The 19112-nt window shown below is 50.6% G+C and overlaps 1 long non-coding RNA gene across 2 annotated transcripts; it reads left to right on the top strand.

Moving 5' to 3' along the window:
- Positions 1 to 10329: 10329 nt before the first annotated feature.
- Positions 10330 to 12138, top strand: LOC147596923 (uncharacterized). Of its 2 annotated transcripts, XR_015261296.1 has the most exons (4): positions 10330 to 10472; positions 10589 to 10642; positions 10732 to 10833; positions 11950 to 12138. It is a non-coding gene; the product is annotated as an uncharacterized LOC147596923 (long non-coding RNA). The 2 variants fall into 2 exon arrangements; XR_015261297.1 differs by lacking the exon at positions 10589 to 10642.
- The last annotated feature ends 6974 nt before the right edge of the window (positions 12139 to 19112 follow it).

The raw sequence follows: 19112 nt of genomic DNA, 5'->3' as shown, positions 1-19112 counted from the left end.
GGGGGACATGTGGCGGGGGCCACGAGTGGCCGTGGGGACCCCCGAGGCTTGGAGGACACGGCGTAGGCCGCGGGCTGCATGGTGGCCGCTCTGGTACGTCTTGGCCCGTCTCTATGATCCTCCAGGTCCTCCTGCCTGTCTCTATAGAACCACAGAATCACAGACTGGTTGGGGTGGGAAGGGACCTCCAAAGCCCACCCAGCCCCACCCCCCGCACGGAGCAGGGACATCTCCAACCGGATCCGGTTGCTCAGAGCCCCGGCCAACCTGGCCTGGAACGTTTCCAGGGATGGGGCATCCACCGCCTCTCTGGGCAACCTGGGCCAGGGTCCCACCACCCTCATCATGAAAAATATATCACAAGAGCAGAGCAGAGGGGCAGAATCCCCTCCCTCGACCTGCTGGCCACGCTCCTCCTGATGCAGCCCAGGATGCGGTTGGCCTTCTGGGCCGCAAGGGCGCATTGCCTGCTCATGTTGAGCTTCTCATCCACCAGCACCCCCAAGTCCTTCTCCTCAGGGCTGCTCTCAATCCATTCCCCACCCAGCCTGGATTTGTGCCTGGGATTGCCACGGCCCAGGAGCAGGACCTTGCACTTGGCCTGGTTGAACTTCATGAGGTTGGCACGGGCCCACCTCTCCAGCCTGTCCAGGTCCCTCTGGATGGCATCCCTCCCTTCCAGCGTGTCGACGGCACCACACAGCTTGGTGTCGTCGGCGAACTTGCTGAGGGTGCACTCTGTCCCACTGTCCATGTCGCTGACAAAGATGTTGAACAGGGCCGGGCCCAGCACGGACCCCTGAGGGACGCCACTCGTGACCGGTCTCCACATGGACATCGAGCCGTTGGCCACCACTCTCTGAGTGCGGCCATCCAGCCAACTCCTTATCCACCGAGTGGTCCGTCCATCAAACCCATGTCTCTCCAGTTTAGAGAGAAGGACGCCGTGCGGGACAGTGTCAAAAGCTTTGCACAAGTCCAGGTAGATGATGTCAGTTGCTCATCCCTTGTCCACCGATGCCGTCACCCCGTCATAGAAGGCCACCAAACTGGTCAGGCACGCTCTGCCCTTGGTGAAGCCATGTTGGCTGTCACCAACCACCTCCTTGCTCTCCATGTGCCTGAGCGTGGTTTCCAGGAGAATCTGCTCCATGACCTTGCCAGGCACAGAGCTGAGGCTGACCGGCCTGGAGTTACCTGGGTCCTCCTTGTTCCCCTTTTTAAAAATTGGGGTTATGTTCCCTCTCTTCCAGTCATCGGGGACCTCACCACACCGCCACAGCTTCTCAAATATGATGGCCAGTGGCTTGGCAACTTCATCCGCCAGTTCCCTCAGGACCCGCTGTGATGGTTTAGCCCAAATCACCACACAGTTTCTCGCTCACTCTCCCCCTCCCCAGGGGGATGGGGGAGAGAATTGGGAAGGAAGGAGAACTCCTGGGTTGAGATGAAGACAATTTACTAAAATAAAAGGGAAAACTACAATAATAACAGAATATAAGGATATTAAAAATGTACAAAGTGAACAATATGTGTTTTCTCACCACCCGATGTCCCAGTGACCGACACAGCCCGTCCCGAGCAGCGATCACGGAAACAAACCCGAGCAGCAAGCAAAGGAGCAAAAGGGAGCCAGCAAGGTAGGGGGAACGATGCCAGCAAAACGAGGAGGAAGGATGGATGCCAGGAAGGCAGATACCCACCCTCGCCTGCCCCCACTTATATACTGAGCATGACGTTTATGGCATGGAATACTCTCTTTGGCCAGTTTGGATCAATTATGCTGTCTGTCTTTCTCCCAGCTTCCTGCATCTGCAAATTAGCGAGACTTGGAAAGCAGGACGGTGTCCTTGGTCTCATTCACAACAACTGATATCATCAGGGTGTTTATGAACATTCTTCACACACAAAATCCAAAACATACCAGCTACTGAGAGGGAAAATTAACTCCATCCCTGCCAAAACCAGGACACCAGCTCAGGTTTTTCCTGCATCTCCATCCTGCTCCCCATCCTTCTTTGCTGGTCTCTGTCCCGCTCCCTCTCCCTCTTTCTGCTGCCTCTCTTCCTCTCTCCACTGCTGCTTTGCCCACCTCTGTCAGGCTCCCTGTCCTTCTCTGTCCCCATCCTTCTCTCGCTATCCTGTTTCCTGCCTCGTGCTTTCTCGCTACGCCCCTCTGTCTTGCAAGCTGCCTCTCTTCTCTTCTCTTGTGGTGTTCCGTGCCCTGCTCTTTGTTTTTAGCAGCCTCCAAGTCTGCCCGGCAGCCCGGTGCTCCAGGACGCAGCCGACCCACCGTACGTTCCCTGCCGAACCAACGAGCGTGGCTCCTGGAATGACTTGGCAGTCGTTCCAGTGACACGGAGAGGGGATCGGAGGCTGCAAGCTCCAGAGCAGACTCGCTGCTCGGACTTATGTGCGTGACTGAATAAACACTCGCTGTCTCCTTTGACTTCATGGCTGCGTTTCTGCTCCCTTTGCCCGGGGCCATGGGAGGTGAGGAGCCCAGGGGAGGAGGTGATGCAGTGTGGGGGTCAGGCGATGGCCCCCAGTTCCTGCCGGGCTCCAGCTGTGGGCTGGGGCTGGAGGAGCCCCAGGTGCGGGCAGTGAGGGTGGTGGAGACGGCCCCTCCCTGTAAAGGGGTGGGTGCTGCTGGAGGGGCTGGTGCTGCCCTGCCCCGGGTGGCCGTGGAGGGGCCAGTGCGAGCCATGGGAGGACTTACTGGCTGTGGACAGGAGCTGCTGCAGCGGGAAGCTGGAGAGGCTGGTGAAAGGTAAGGAAGAAAAAAACAAATGCCGTCTGACTGGTATCGGCCTCCTGCTGCAGCCCAGAGGGAGCCTCCCTCTCCAGGTGAGGAAGAATTCCTCTTCGTAGCCGGCGGCAGGCCAGACTGGCAACATGCACCGCAGGGTCTGTATGCAACCGAAAGCGCAGGACAGGCACGTGTGTGCGCGTGAGGCTGTGTGTCCTCAAAGCCTCCTACTGTAAGAGTGTAAGACGCCAATCTGTTCTCTTAAGTGGATGACAGTGAAGTGACCAGAGGTACAGAGGAGGAAGGGAGGGTGGGGTGAGAGAGAGAGAAAAACTCATCCAAACCGTCAAATTCTCGCAGCAGATCTGAGAGCAGGAGAAGCAATGGGTCCTGGACCAGCAGCGTTGTTTCATCCCTCTTCTGCATCCTCATCCCCCTGTTACATGACATAAACATTGAAAATTAAATATCAATATGAGGTGATTCTTGCTAACTATAGAACTGTAGTCACATAGGTTAAATCTTCATAAAATTCGTTTGTTCCTAAAGGGAGTGGGACCCTAGAGATCTTATAATGCGCATTTGTTAGAAGCTAGCCTAGCATATCTTTAATACAATGGTAAGTCCCAAACACCCCCAAACACCACCTGCAGAAATAGGCCCTGAGCCATCACTTTGGAGCCAGGAAAATCAAGCAGCACCGCGACCTGTTCTCAAGACCAGATATGGAGATTTCAAGGAGGAGTTTGACCAGCGAATCTGAGGAGGGGGCGTTTTGACGACCACCAAGACCACCAAAAGACCCTCGACTCAAAAGACTGGGCATGCGCGAGTGGGTAGGGAAATGATGTAATGGTTTCTCAGAAAACTTATGTTTATGCATATTATTTCTTGGAATTTAATGAATATGTATAATTAATGTGTATTTAACCCGTGCTGTTGATCAAATGGGTGCGCACGCTAGGTGGAGCGATCCCCCGTGTGCCCAGCGCTGCAATAAAGAAGTGCCTGCTTCTTAACTTCTCGTTGCTGTTAAGGAGTTTTATTCCGGATTTCGGTAACAGTTTTGGCGACCCAGATGGGACCTTGCGAGTGAGACTGAACGAGATCGAGTGTTGATCGAACTCCAGCCGGCACCGAGGTATTCTCGGGGAGACCCATCGCTCTCGACTCACAAAGCTCCTCGCAACGTTCCCTGGAGAAAAGGGTAAGGCACTTCTTCTTTGAAATCTGTCTGCTCTGGATAGCCTGCCCGTAAGGCGCGGCGAAAGCTTCGCAGGGTTGGGGCTTAGAGGGTACCCGTTTGGTTTGGAAGCCTAGGCGTCTGCCCGTAAGTCATAAGCGAAAGCTATTGCTGGGTTGGATATTTGTGTATTTGGGACAATTGTCATTTGCATTTGTTTGGTTTTTGTATTTGGGACAATTGTCATTTGCATTTATCTGGTATTTGGCATTTAGTCTAAATTGTTTAAGAGTAAGAGTATGGGGAGTATTGGTAAGATTTGTACATAGCTTGGAAAGGGGCCCCAGGGTGTTTTAGAAGTGATTTACAAGCTGCTAATTGTTGCTTCAGTGCGTTTTTTTTTTGTTTTGGTTTGGTTTTTTTAAGTCTGTATGCATGTGTTGCAGTGTAGGGACTTGAATGATATACAGTATTGCATTTGGGGTTTTAAACTTTTCTTGGTGACGGGATTGACTTTGTTTGTAGAACAGTGTTATTGTCTTTTTGGTACCAAAAACTCCTTTGTAAAATATGGGAAAACACATATCTTCTATGTCTACCTCAATGGTAGGGGAAATATTAATGAAGTCTCCACTGGGATGTGTTCTTAAACATTGGGAGGATATAAGGGGAGACCCAGTAACTAGAAAAAAAAAAAATTGATACAATATTTTACAGTTGATGTTATCTTGTAGAAGGGAAGGAAAGTGAGATGTGGTCCCCGATGTTGATTTGTTCTTTACTTTGGGAAATCATCCCAAGTGGCAGAAAGATTGCAGATACGTCCCCAAGGATCCGATGGTTTTGGCATTTAAAAAAAAAAAAAAAAAAAAAAAAAAAAAAGGAAAAAGGTTGAAAAGATCCTGGCTTGTAGTATAGAAAGTGATGTTTAAAATGTGGAACTGAAGAGGAAAGCATAGAATTCATGTGTTAAATTTCTGTATTATCTTTATGTGTGGTCTGGAAGTGTTGATGCAGGTTTAACAAATGAAACAGTAGAAAAAGGGGCCAGAACACCGAACCCCTGGTGGGAGCTGTAGAGTGGGACAGCTGAATTATGAGGGTTTCAGTCCTATTGCAGGGAGAACTGGAAGCTGACAAGACCAGATAGAACAAGGAGCGGCTCAAGCCTTGCCCCCCCTACCACTTCGACAAGCAGTAGGGGAACAAACCGGGGATGAGATCGGGGTGTGGTAGAGGAATGGATAAAATAACTGCAATAGGAGAGAGATTGGGAATATCGGTGTGCAAAGTGTGAAGCATGGTGGCACTGGAAAAATGCGTGTCCTTATTCTGAAAAAGAAACAAAAAACTGGCAGCACAGCAGATGCCTTTGTCAGAGGTGCAAAGAGGACTGGGGGAGAATTCCCCAGCAGAACCCCTGGTTACAATCCAGCTGGGGACCCAAACCATGGATTTTCTATTTTGATACTGGAGCTATTCATTTTAAGTACTGGTAGAAGAAAATTGAGTAAAAAGCATGTAGACAAAATTGGTGCCACAGGGAAAGCTGAAAATAATTTTTTCATTCAATCCTTAACTTTAAGGTGGGTAAAAATGGGGAACTGGCTAATTTTTATACATGCCAGAGTGTCCTGTTGCCTTAGTGGGGAGAGATTTATTGAGCAAATTGAAAGCACAAATTAATTTTTAAAACTGTGACATTCAATTAAATATACCCTAATCAAAAGCCAGAGAGGCAAGAATTTTTATGTTGCAGACAACTTCAGAGCCATATGAAATCCCTCAAGAAGTGGACAATGCAGTAACCCTTTGGTGTGGGCTGGCGAAGTTCCCGGACATTCAAAAGCAGCAGAACCGGTAAAGATTTTTCTAAAGGAGAGCACCAAACTGGTAAGACAAAACCAGTACCCTTTAAAATTAGAAGCTAGAAGAGGCCTTGAGAAAATGATTGAAAATTTTTTAAAAAAATATCGACTATTAGTCGAATGTGAATCAGAATTCAATACTCCCATTTTACCTGTGAAAAAGCCAGAAAGTGAGGAATATAGGTTAGTACAAGATTTTAATAGCAATAAATTTAATAGTTCAAGATATTCACCCCTTAGCGGCAAACCTGTATCCTTGTTGACAGCTTTAAAAGAAAATCACAAGTGGTTCACTGTATTGAACTTATAGGATGCCTTTTTCTGTATTCTTCTTGACAAAAATAGTCAGGCATATTTTGCCTTTGAACTGCAAAATCCCACAACTAGGCAGAAGACTCAGCTCACCTGGGCAGTGCTACCTCAAGGATTTAAAAATAGCCCAATGATCTTTGGAAATCAATTGGCTAAGGAATTAGAAACATGCAAAATAATTTATCCTGAAAGACTGGTGTTGCAATATGTAGATGATATTTTAATAGCCACAGAAACCAGAGAAGAATATTTCAACTTGACTACTAACCTGCTAAATTTCTTGGGCCAAAGTGATAACAGATTTTCCAAGAAGAAAGCACAGATTGGAAAAGAGACTGTCATGTATTTGGGATCTGAAATCACACAGGGACAAAGACAACTGGGAAATGAGAGAAAAGAGGCAATTTGCCAAATGCCGGAGCCAAAAGGAGCTAAGGAGCTGCAAACGTTTCTGGGAATGGCTGGCTGGTGTCACCTGTGGATTAAAGGAATTGAAGGAGGGACCCCTTGTGTGAGAACCTGAAGCTCGAAAGGCATTCCAGAATGTAAAGGTAGCTCTGATGTTCACTCCTGCTCTAGGGTTGCCCGATTTAACCAAACCCTTTGAACTGTTTGTTCATGAAAGACAACATTCGGCCCTCAGAAGAATGCTTTCTCAGAAAAATGGAGAATGAAGAAGACCGGTTGGTTATTTCTCCAAACAATTGGACAATGTTAGCTAAGGATGACCAGGTTGTCTATGGGCTGTAGCAGCAACTGTCCTCCTGACTTAAGAAGCTTGTAAGCTGACAACGGGACACCCAAGAACAGCTTATGTACCGCATATGGTACTTTCTGTTCTGGAACAGAAAGGAGGACACTGGTTATCCCCAAGCAGGATGCTCAAACATCACATTGTCCTGTTGGAACAAGATGATGTCAAATCAAAAACAACTACAACAATAAATCCTGCCATCTTTTTAAGTTCAATAGAAGAAGAAGTTCTAAGTCATGACTGTCTACAGACCATCAAACAAGTTTATTCCAGCAGAAGTAACAGAAGAGTGAACATACCTGACCCAGAATTCGAGATATGTACTGATGGAAGCAGCCTCATGAGAAATGGAAGAAGATTGGCTGGATATACAATAACAAACTCTGTTATTGATGCAAAGCCGCTCTCAGTGAACACCTCAGCACAAAAGGCGGAATTGATAACTAGCCCTCATAAAAGCCCTAAAATGGACAGAACATAAAAAGTGAATATATGGACTGATTTAAAGTATGCTTTTGGAGTAGTACATGCCCATGGAGCCACATGGAAAGAAAGAGGAATGCTGACAGCACAAGGAACATCCATTAAACACCAAGAAGAAATTCTGCAATTGCTCCAAGTGGTGCAGAAACACAAAGAAGTTGCAATAATGCACTGCAAAGCCCACCAATTTGGGAATTTCCCAGTGAATATTGGAAATAAATTAGTCAATAAAAAGGCAAAGAAGAGAGCAGAAAAAGGCATCATGACAATAATACTAGTTAAAGAAGTGAAATTTGAGCAACAAACCCCAAATTACAGTAAGGTTGATTTGGAATTAGCTAAATCAATTCAAATAAATATGAAAAATGATCATTAGTCCTAAAAATCAAGTTGTGGTCTCACCACAATCAAAGCTAAAAGCATAGAAAAATTCATTGGGAAACAGAGGCAATGATCAGTGATTTAAGAAGACAGGTGATTAGTGTTAGGATGATAAAGCTAATAAAATCAGTAACAAAAAGTGTGAAACTTGTTTAAAGAATAACCCGAGAAATATTAAATAACCACCTCCAGGAACCATATATATGGGAAACTTGCCTGAAAATTATTGGCAGATTGATTTTTCAGAATTGCCACAACAAAATGGATATAGATATCTATTGGTATTAGTAAATATGACCAAAAGATTTTTTTTTCCTGTCGCACCAATAGGCAAGAGAAGTGGCTAAAAATATGTTAAAAGAAATAATATCGTGGTTTGGAATCCCCAAAAGAATATAATCAAATAGAGGTCCTCATTTTGTGTCTGAAATTATTCAAATATTGAGGAAAATTCTGGGAATCAAATTGAATTTACACACTCCTTGAAGGCCACAATCTAATAGACAAGTAAAATTTGTCAGAAAATATCTTTAAAATGGCCTCATGCTCTTCCTTAAGCACTTCCGAGAATCAAGATTCAATCCAGATCTAGGACTAAAATTAGTCCATATGTTAATGTATGGAAAATCTTATCAGACTCTAACCCTTGTTCAAAATGTGACTGCTACTGGGGATAATGAAATGGAATTGTATTTGATATCCCTTGGAAGAACTCTGATATGGATATGGAACTGCCACAGAGCCTCTTTCTTTAGATTCCCCAGTTCATCATTTTTAAGCAGGAGATTACGTGTACCTGAAAATTTGGGAATCAGAAACTCTTCAATAAGAATGGAAAGAACCATATCAGGTGCTTCTAGCAATATATACAGCCCCTAAATTTGAAGATATTGATTCTTGGATTCATTATTTGAGAGTCAAGAAGCACAGCCTCCAAAACAGAAACAATGGATTTCTAAAGAAACATGTCATTTAAAGTTAACAGTCTCTCAAGGGTAAGGCCCCCTGCCTCTCCCTCTCTTTCTCTCACTGCTGTAGGTTTTTTTTACTTCCCTATACCTCTCCCTCTCTCCTTCTACCTCTGCTTTCTTTTTCTCTCTGCTGCCCATTTTTTTTCCATTTATCTGTCTGTCTTCCTATCACAACTTTCAAAATTTCTCCTCATCTGCCTTTTAGCCTTTCACAGTTCCCACCCCCCTATCTCTCTATGTCCAGGTCCATGTCCCTGATTTTTCAGTTCCTCTCTCTCTGCCCTGTGTCCTACATACACCTTTTCTTTCTTACATTAGATTAAGTTACTCCAGGTCCCTGTCCTTTTGTTTTAATTTCTTCCCTTTCTGTGCCATAGCCCGCTTTTGTCTGTATCATTCTCTCTGTGTCTGGCTCCCTTGGTCCCTCCCCTTAGCTCTTTGAGGTTTTTTGGTATTTCTCCGGGCACCCTCGCAACCCCTGCCCTCCTGTCTCATGCCCTCACTCCCCCCTCCCCCCCTGCTCTGCCTCCCCGTATTTGACCCTGCCCCCCGTAACCCCTCTGCCTGCAGACCCTGGGGTGATGCCTGCCCCCCACCACCCCCAAACTGAAACCTCCCACCTGCTTCCCTGCACCTCACTGCATCTCAGTTGTTTTAATTGATAATTTGCAATTGTTTTCAGTTTTATCACTTCTCTTTCTGGGCATTTATTGTTCTCTCCTTTCCTCACAAGGGCTATTGGTGGTGGTTTGTTTCTTCTTAATTGTTAAACTGTTTTCATCTCAACCCGCGAGTTTCCTCACTTTCACCCTTCTCATTCTCTCCCCCTCCCACGGGGACGCTTTTTGGTACAGAGGCCACAAATGTCACTGCCCAGGCTGCGCGGGGGGAAGGGGCAGCCGTGCCCCGGGAAGGGGTGACCGGCTGCGGACGGCGCGAACGGGAGGGAGGAACCGGCCGTGGCTCGTCCGGCTGAACACCCAGGCCCGGAGCGGTGGGGGGCTGCTGCCACCTGGTGACGGAAAGCGGGAACTGCAGCTCGGGAGTCGCGCATGCGCAGTGCTCTGCCCTTCTCCCGGCAGGCACTGTGTTCGGACTTCGGACTGCGCATGCGGCCGGGAGCAGCATGGCGGTGTGCGGCCGGCGGGTCCCGGCGGCGGTGACGGGTGAGTACCGAGGGCACCCGTGAGGTGAGCGAGCCCCTTTCGTGGCTGCAGCGCTGTCTCCTGCCCGCCCGGGGAGCCTCAAGCCGCCCGCTCGGAGCCGAGCCGGGCGAGGGCAGCCCCGGGGAGTGACCCGAGAGCAGAGAGAAGGGAAGAGGGGCAGGAGGGGGCCCCCCCTCCCGGGCGGAGACGCCGGGCACCTCCCCAGCTCGCCAGAGCTCCCCCCGAGCCTCCCCCGGCCCCGTGCAGCTGCCCGCCGCTCCGGCGCGTCCCCTGAAGCCTGTCCCGTAGCACCGGGCCACGCCCTGCCCTGAAGGCTGCGAGGGGGGACCTCAGTGTATCTGGAGAATCCCCTGCGGCAGCAGGCGCTCCGGCCAGGGGCCGCGTGCGGTAATAACGGTCGCTGCTTCTTCTTTCCCTCTCCCAGAGGCCGTGGCTGTCCGTTCCTCCCTTGGGAACGCTGTTGACTGCACTCGCCTCAGGCTTGTGTGGGCTGTCTCTGCCCGGCCGCGCTCTCCTGGCGGTGCGGGAGCGAAAATGAACGGATGGAGCGCTTACTGCCTGTGGAGAGGAGCTGCTGCAGCTGAAGCTGGAGAGGCCACAGAAAGGTAAAGAAGAAGAAGAAACCAAAGGCCAGCCAGCCAGCAGCTGCCTCCCGCTGCAGGCCAGAGAGAGCCTAGCCTGCCTCTCCGGGTGAGGAAGGATCCCTCTTTGTACTCTTCAGCAGGCCAGACCGCCAGTGCGCACTGCACAGTCTGTACGTGGAACCTGAAGCACGGTACGGCCACAGAGCGAGCGAGCGTGGGTGGCTATGTGTCTAGGAAGCTTTTTGTCTAAGAGCTGTAAGACACCCACGTATTCTCTTAGGTGGAGGACAGCCAAGTGGTCGGAGTTACAGAAGAGGAGAGAAGCAGAAAGCAGCATCTGACCTGTCAGATTCTCCCAGCAGTGCTGGGAGTGAGAGCTGTGGTGAGTCCCCGGCCCCTGGGGCTCTGCCTCCTCTCTTGTGCGTCCCTGTCCTTCCCTGCCTCTCCCGTGACCCCTACCTTTCCCAAGCTGCTGTGATTTGTTGTTGTTGTTATTGTTTCCTTCTGCCTCTCCTCTTCTGTCTGTTCTTGTATGCTCTTCCCCCTTTCTCTCTCCCTTTAAATCTCTTGTTCTACCGCTTCCTTTTGTTTTGTATCCCTGCACTTTTGTTCTGCTCCCTTTCCTTCCTTTGTTTGTCCTCTGTCTCTGTCCTGCGGCCCATTGCTGTTTTTGCCTTTTCCATCTCTTTGTCCTGATCTGCATCCGTCTTCTCCCCCCACCTAATTTCTCCAGCCTGTTTTCTGGCCTGCTTTTCTTTGCGCCTCTGCATGCCTGCCCTGTGCCTCTGCCTTTCTATCTCTCTCTTTCTTTTCTTATCTTTCTTTCTCTATCTCTTTGTCTTGCGTACTGTCACTGTTTTTTTTTTTCTGTTCTGTATCTCACTGTCTGTGACGTCCTCTGTGCCCCTGGATGTGTTTGCAGCCCCTGGGTGCAGAGCTGATGGCTGAGGACAGGCACAGGGAAGGGGGTGATGTGCTGTGGGGCTTTGGCAAGGGCCCCTGCTCCTGATGGGCTCCAGCTGGGGCTGGAGGTGGGGCAGCCCCAGATGGGTCCAGTGAGGCTGAGGGTGGCCCTGGCCCTGGCCCTGGCCCTGCTGTATGAGGGGCCTCCAGCTGTAAAGGGGGCCGCCTGGGCATGGCTGCTGGAGGGGACTGAGGAGTGAATCACAGGCAGGTGCCTCCAGCAAGGAGTGGCTGGTCCATCTGAGCCCTCCCTGACAGAGCAGACACCAGGACGCAGTGCCAGGAGCTCCGTGCCTCTGTCGGCCACGTGTGCGAGCCACCACATTCTGCTACATTTGTCATTCAGCCCTGTCCAGAACGTAGCTGTGGTAGAAGTTAGATAGCATGCATGGTCTTGCTAGAAATGAAGCCTGGAGCATTTGTTTTCTTGTAGGAAGCTAAAGCAGGTGGTTTTTGATAATGTTGTCATTGCATGTAATGACATACTTTTCTAGTTAGCTTGGTATGACACCTATTTTTTCTACCTACACCCCAGAAAAAGTAAGTTGAGCTTTGCGTCTCTCAGCATCTGAAGCACCACGAGCGGCAGTTGCAGCGTCGGACTTCTTGGCAATGAGTGGAGCCGGTGAGCAGAGCACTGCGGCGCTTTTGAGGAGGAGAGTGCCATAGAAGAGATTGGTGGTAAGTGGTGTGATGTTGAAGGGCGGTGCTGTTTGGTAGGTTTTATTTTTGGGTTTTTTTTTTTTTTTGCAGATGGTGATGAGGAGGTGGGCGAGGAAGCGCCACCTTAGTTAGCATGGGGTTGTTCTTTTGAGGATGGAATCTGATTTCTGGCCATTTGAGAGCTAAGTTGAGGGACCACAGCCGAGGAGGCAACAAGGTTGAAAACTGCAGGGAGGGTGTAGTAAATTGATGGGAAGAAGAGGGCTCCCTGGGAACAGTCTCTCTCGGGAAGGTGAAGGGGGAGACGTTACTGGTCAGTGTACGCTGGGCAAGAGTGTTGCAGCCTGGGGCGGTCTGCCTTTTATGCAGTCTCTAGGCTGGATAATGTTTGTGGGCCTGTAGAGGCGCTGGCAAGGGCCGGCGAGGAGCAGCACGAGCTTTCAGTGCTGGCACTTTTGGTGTAGGCGTCATCCGTACGGTCAAGGAGCACGGCAGGTTACTCGGTTGCTGTAGCTGCCCTCTCAAAGGGCAATAGTCAGCAGCGCAGTCCCGATCGGGCTCTTTTATGGCGTTACAAGTCTAAATCATCGACCCATCGTGTCTCTTGAAAGTTTAGGGACCACCTTCTTATCTGGCGTCGTTCTCAGCTGCGTGAGCAGCTCTGTTCTCTTGCTGTCCATTTTCATGGACTGGGACTTCTTCCCTGCATCCCGATGTTCTCTAGGTCTTGGGTGCAGGCTTCTTGCGCGTCCATCCTCTCTCGTTTGAGAGTAAGGTCTTGTTAGGGGCTCTGATGTTCTACTCTTGGTCTGGCTCTGCCACAGTCTCTTGTTATTCATGTCACGGTCCTGCAGGTCTTATTTCTTGGCGATATTTTTCCATCTGGTGGTCATTCTTCTTGCAGGTAACTTTTTGACTTTTGAGGTGTGTTGTTTGATGTGGTTTGTGTATTGTCTGTCTCTGCATGTGTGTGGTTGGCTGGAGCTGCCCTGACTGGGGGGTGTGTAGAGTCAGGGCTAGGTGGATTGGTGATAAGTCACTAGACTTATTGTGGTGAAGCAAGGGTAGAGTGAGTGCTTTTTGAGGGAGTAATTGTTTTCCATGTTACTAGAGGTCTAGCTGTGAAGTGTATTAATGCTTAGTGTGTGGTGGTGTGAATTATGTTAGGCAGAGCAATCTAAGCAGAAAAGTGGAGTAGAAGGGATTCTACCCCCTGTTGTGAGGTTTGATGGGTGTGTTTGTGGGGTTTTTCTGGGTTTCATTGTGGGTGGTTTTTTTTTTTTTTTTTTGGCTGTGGGTCCTGGATGGTGTGTCAGGTGATGGTTGTCTGCAAAGGCTGGGTGCAGAATAGGCTAGGGGGTGGGGTTATTGCTGGTATAGTGGTGTGGTTTTGGTTTTATTTTATTTAGTGGGGTTTTTCTTGTGTGTGTGTTTGGGGGGGTGGGTATCTTTTATTTGTTTTGAGGCTTGTGATTTCTTGTGATTTTTGGGGAGCATTGCAGCCATAGGGAGATAGTGGGTTACAGCAGGCTCTTGGGAGCATCGGCTTGCCAGAGTGTGAGTGTTGGTATGTGTAGTGAGTGAAGTTGTAGTGTGTTTTGAGTGTTTGTAGTTTATTTGTGAGTGGGTAGTAGGTTTCTTGTGTTTGGTTTTAGGGTGTGTGTGACAGAGTTTTCCTTTTCAGGCAGTTAGACACATACACAAAAAAAAATTTAAATTAAAAAAAAAAGTTGGGGAATATTTACTCTTAAAATTTTTTCTTTTATTTTCTTCTAGCTGGGCTTTTATTTTTTTCCCCAGTCCTGGCTGCTCTGCAAGGCAATGATCATCACCAATGTTTGGGGGCAGAGGTCAGGGTCAGGCTGGGGTTTTTTTGCAGGGAGGGCTATTTTTTTTTGAGGCCTCTGGGAATGCTGTTCCCAGGGAGAGCGAAAGGTGCAGGGTGCTGGTGTGTGGGAGGAGGCTGGTGCTAGAGTGAGGCTGGAGACTGTGAGATGTGGGTTTTAGTTGGTAGGTGTATGGGTGGTGTGTTTTGTAGACATCTGGTAGTGGTTGAGTATGCAGTGTGTGAGAGTGTGTGTGTGTGAGAGTGTGAGCATGCCAGAGAGCGAGAGAGAGAGCTGTGTGTTCGTCAGGGAAAGCCCGGAGCCCCGATGTCTGTGGTGCTGTAGATTGGCTGCCAATGGCCGGGGAGGAGCAGCAAGAGCTTGACAGGCTGGCACTTTCGGTGTGGGAGCAATCGTCCGACCTTCGTCATTTTTCGGTGTTTTACTTTCAGTGGGCGCCCATTTGGAGCTGGTGGTAAACGTCGAAGCCCTGTTGGTCAGGGAAAGCCCGGAGCCATGATGTTTGTGGTGCTGTAGATGCGCTGCCAATGGCTGGTGAGGAGCAGCAAGAGCTTGACAGGCTGGCACTTTCGGTGTGGGAGCAATCGTCCGATGTTCGTGATTTTTTGTTTATTTTTTTCAGTGGGCGCCCAGGTGCAGCTGCTGGTAAACGTCGAGGCCCTGTTGGTCAGGGAAAGCTCAGAACCCCGATGTCTGTGGTGGTGTAGATGCACTGCCAAAGTCCGGTGAGTAGCAGCAAGAGCTTGAGTTGCTGGCACTTTCGGTGTGGGAGGAATCGTCCGACGTTCGTGATTTTTCGGGGTTTTACTTTCAGTGGGAGCCCAGGTGCAGCTGGTGGTAAACGTCGAAGCCCTGTTGGTCAGGGAAAGCCCGGAGCCCCGATGTCTGTGGTGCTGTAGATGCGCTGGGAATGGGAGGTGAGTAGCAGCAAGAGCTTGAGTTGCTGGCAATTTCAGTGTGGGAGCAATCGTCCGACGTTGGTGATTTTTCGGGGTTTTATTTCAGTGGGCGCCCAGGTGCGGCTGGTGGTAAATGTCGAAGCCCTGTTGGTCAGGGAAAGCCCGGAGCCCCGATGTCTGTGGTGCTGTAGATGCGCTGGGAATGGGCGGTGAGGAGCAGCAAGAGCTTGACAGGCTGGCATTTAAGGTGTGGCAGGAATCGTCCGACATTTGTGATTTTTGGGGTTTTTTTTTCAGGGGGCACCCATGTGCAGCTGGTGGTAAATGTCGAAGCCCTGTTGGTCAGGGAAAGCCCGGAGCCCTGATGTCTGTGGTGCTGTAGATGCGCTGGGAATGGGCGGTGAGGAGCAGCAAGAGCTTGACAGGCTGGCATTTAAGGTGTGGCAGGAATCGTCCGACATTTGTGATTTTTGGGGTTTTTTTTTCAGGGGGCACCCATGTGCAGCTGGTGGTAAATGTCGAAGCCCTGTTGTTCAGGGAAAGCTCAGAACCCTGATGTCTGTGGTGCTGTAGATGAACTGCTAAAGTCCGGTGAGTAGCAGCAGGAGCTTGAGTTGCTGGCACTTTCGGTGTGGGAGGAATCGTCCGACGTTCGTGATTTTTCGGGGTTTTACTTTCAGTGGGAGCCCAGGTTCAGCTGGTGGTAAACGTCAAAGCCCTGTTGGTCAGGGAGAGCTCGGAGCCCCGATATCTGTGGTGCTGTAGATGAGCTGCCAATGGCCGGTGAGGAGCAGCAAGAGCTTGGCTGGCTGGCACTTTTGGTGTGGGAGCAATCGTCCAACGTTTGTGATTATTCAGGGTTTCTTTTCAGTGGGAGCCCAGGTTCAGCTGGTGGTAAACGTCGAAGCCCTGTTGGTCAGGGAAAGCCCGGAGCCCCGATGTCTGTGGTGCTGTAGATGCGCTGGGAATGGCTGGTGAGGAGCAGCAAGAGCTTGAGTTGCTGGCACTTTCGGTGTGGGAGGAATCGTATGATGTTCGTGATATTTCGTTTATTTTTTTCAGTGGGCGCCCATGTGCAGCTGGTGGTAATCGTCGAAGCCCTGTTCATCAGGGAAAGCCCGGAGCCCCGATGTCTGTGGTGCTGTAGATGCGCTGGGAATGGGCGGTGAGGAGCAGCAAGAGCTTGACAGGCTGGCACTTTCGGTGTGGGAGCAATCGTCCGATGTTTTTGATTTTTCAGGGTTTTATTTCAGTGGGTAACCAGGTTCAGCTGGTGGTAAATGTCGAAGCCCTGTTGGTCAGGGAAAGCCCGGAGCCGCGATGTCTGTGGTGCTGTAGATGCGCTGCCAATGGCCAGGGAGGAGCAGCAAGAGCTTGAGTTGCTGGCACTTTCGCTGTGGGATCAATCGTGCGATGTTCGTGATTTTTCGTTTATTTTTTTCAGTGGGCGCCCAGGTGCAGCTGGTGGTAAACGTCGAAGCCCTGTTGGTCAGGGAAAGCCCGGAGCCCCGATGTCTGTGGTGCTGTAGATGCGCTGGGAATGGCTGGTGAGAAGCAGCAAGAGCTTGACTGGCTGGCACTTTCGGTGTGGGAGCAATCGTCCGACGTTCGTGATATTTCGTTTATTTTTTGCAGTGGGCGCCGAGGTGCAGCTGGTGGTAAACGTCGAAGCCCTGTTGGTCAGGGAAAGCCCAGAGCCCCGATGTCTGTGGTGCTGTAGATGCGCTGGGAATGGGCGGTTAGGAGCAGCAAGATCTTGAGTTGCTGGCACTTTCGGTGTGGGAGCAATCGTCGGATGTTTGTGATTTTTGGGGATTTTTATTCACTGGGCGCCCAGGTGCAGCTGGTGGTAAATGTCGAAGCCCTGTTGGTCAGGGAAAGCCCAGAGCCCCGATGTCTGTGGTGCTGTAGATGCGCTGGGAATGGCCGGTGAGTAGCAGCAAGAGCTTGAGTTGCTGGCACTTTCGGTGTGGGAGCAATCGTCCGACGTTCGTGATTTTTCGGGGTTCTTTTCAGTGGGAGCCCAGGTTGAGCTGGTGGTAAACGTCGAAGCCCTGTTGGTCAGGGAAATCCCGGAGCCCCGATGTCTGTGGTGTTGTAGATGCGCTGCCAATGGCCGGTGAGGAGCAGCAAGAGCTTGAGTTGCTGGCACTTTCGGTGTGGGAGCAATCGTCTGATGTTCGTGATATTTGGGGATTTTTTTTCCAGTCGGCGCCCAGGTTCAGCTGGTAGTAAACTTCTAAGCCCTGTTGGTCAGGGAAAGCCAAGAGCCCCGATGTCTGTGGTGCTGTAGATGCGCTGCCAATGGCCGGTGAGGAGCAGCTAGAGCTTGACAGGCTGGCACTTTCGGTGTGGGAGCAATCGTCCGACGTTTGTGATTTTTCGGGGTTTTTTTTCAGTGGGCGCCCAGGTTCAGCTGGTGGTAAACGTCGAAGCCCTGTTGGTCAGGGAAAGCCCGGAGCCCCGATGTCTGTGGTGCTGTAGATGCGCCTCCAATGGCTGGTGAGGAGCAGCAAGAGCTTGACAGGCTGGCATTTACGGTGTGGCAGGAATCGTCCGACATTTGTGGTTTTTGGGGTTTTTTTTTCAGGGGGCACCCAGGTGCAGCAGGTGGTAAATGTCGAAGCCCGGTTCGTCAGGGAAAGCCCGGACTCCCGATGTCTGTGGTGCTGTAGATGCGCTGGGAATGGGAGGTGAGTAGCAGCAAGAGCTTGACTGGCTGGCACTTTCGGTGTGGGTGCAATCGTCCGACGTTCATAATTCTTGGGGGTTTTTTTCAGTGGGCGCCCAGATTCAGCTGGTGGTAAACGTCGAAGCCCTGTTGGTCAGGGAAAGCCCGGAGCCCCGATGTCTGTGATACTGTAGATGCGCTGCCAATGGCCGGTGAGGAGCAGCAAGAGCTTGACTGGCTGGCACTTTCGGTGTGGGAGCAATCGTCCGACGTTCGTGATTTTTCGGTGTTTTATTTCAGTGGGCGCCCAGGTGCAGCTGGTGGTAAATGTCGAAGCCCTGTTGGTCAGGGAAAGCCCGGAGCCCCGATGTCTGTGGTGCTGTAGATGCGCTGGGAATGGGAGGTGAGTAGCAGCAAGAGCTTGACTGGCTGGCACTTTCGGTGTGGGTGCAATCGTCCGACGTTCATAATTCTTGGGGGTTTTTTTCAGTGGGCGCCCAGATTCAGCTGGTGGTAAACGTCGAAGCCCTGTTGGTCAGGGAAAGCCCGGAGCCCCGATGTCTGTGATACTGTAGATGGGCTGGGAATGGCCGGTGAGGATCAGCAAGAGCTTGAGTTGCTGGCGCTTTCGGTGTGGGAGCAATAGTCCGACGTTTGTGATTTTTCAGGGTTTTTTTTCAGTGGGCGCCCAGGTTCAGCTGGTGGTAAACGTCGAAGCCCTGTTGGTCAGGGAAAGCCCGGAGCCCCGATGTCTGTGGTGCTGTAGATGCGCTGCCAATGGCCGGGGAGGAGCAGCAAGAGCTTGACTGTCTGGCACTTTTGGTGTGGGAGCAATAGTCCGATGTTTGTGATTATTCGGGGTTTTTTTTCAGTGGGAGCCCAGGTGCAGCTGGTGGTAAACGTCGAAGCCCTGTTGGTCAGGGAAAGCCCGGAGCCCCGATGTCTGTGGTGCTGTAGATGCACTGCCAAAGTCCGGTGAGGAGCAGCAAGAGCTTGACAGGCTGGCACTTTCGGTGTGGGAGCAATCGTCCGACGTTCGTGATTTTTGGGGGTTTTATTTCAGTGGGAGCCCAGGTTCAGCTGGTGGTAAACGTCGAAGCCCAGTTGGTCAGGGAAAGCCCGGAGCCCCGATGTCTGTGGTGCTGTAGATGCGCTGGGAATGGGAGGTGAGTAGCAGCAAGAGCTTGACTGGCTGGCACTTTTGGTGTGGCAGCAATCGTCCGACGTTCGTCATTTTTCAGGGTTTTTTTTCAGTGGCCAACCAGGTGCAGCTGGTGGTAAATGTCGAAGCCCTGTTGGTCAGGGAAAGCCCGGAGCCCCGATGTCTGTGGTGCTGTAGATGCGCTGGGAATGGCTGGTGAGGAGCAGCAAGAGCTTGAGAGGCTGGCACTTTGGGTGTTGGAGCAATCGTTTGACGTTCGTGATTTTTTGGGGTTCTTTTCAGTGGGAGCCCAGCTGCAGCGAGTGGTAAACGTCGAAGCCCTGTTGGTCAGGGAAAGCCCGGAGCCCCGATGTCTGTGGTGCTGTAGATGCGCTGGGAATGGCTGGTGAGGAGCAGCTAGAGCTTGACAGGCTGGCACTCTCGGTGTGGGAGCAATCGTCCGACGTTTGTGATATT

The sequence above is a fragment of the Chlamydotis macqueenii genome, chromosome 31 (genome assembly GCF_036417535.1).
Source record: "Chlamydotis macqueenii isolate bChlMac1 chromosome 31, bChlMac1.mat, whole genome shotgun sequence".
In the NCBI taxonomy this organism is placed as follows: Eukaryota; Metazoa; Chordata; class Aves; order Otidiformes; family Otididae; genus Chlamydotis; species Chlamydotis macqueenii.
Note: the sequence above shows the minus strand (reverse complement) of the source record. Positions and strands in the feature narration are given on the sequence as shown.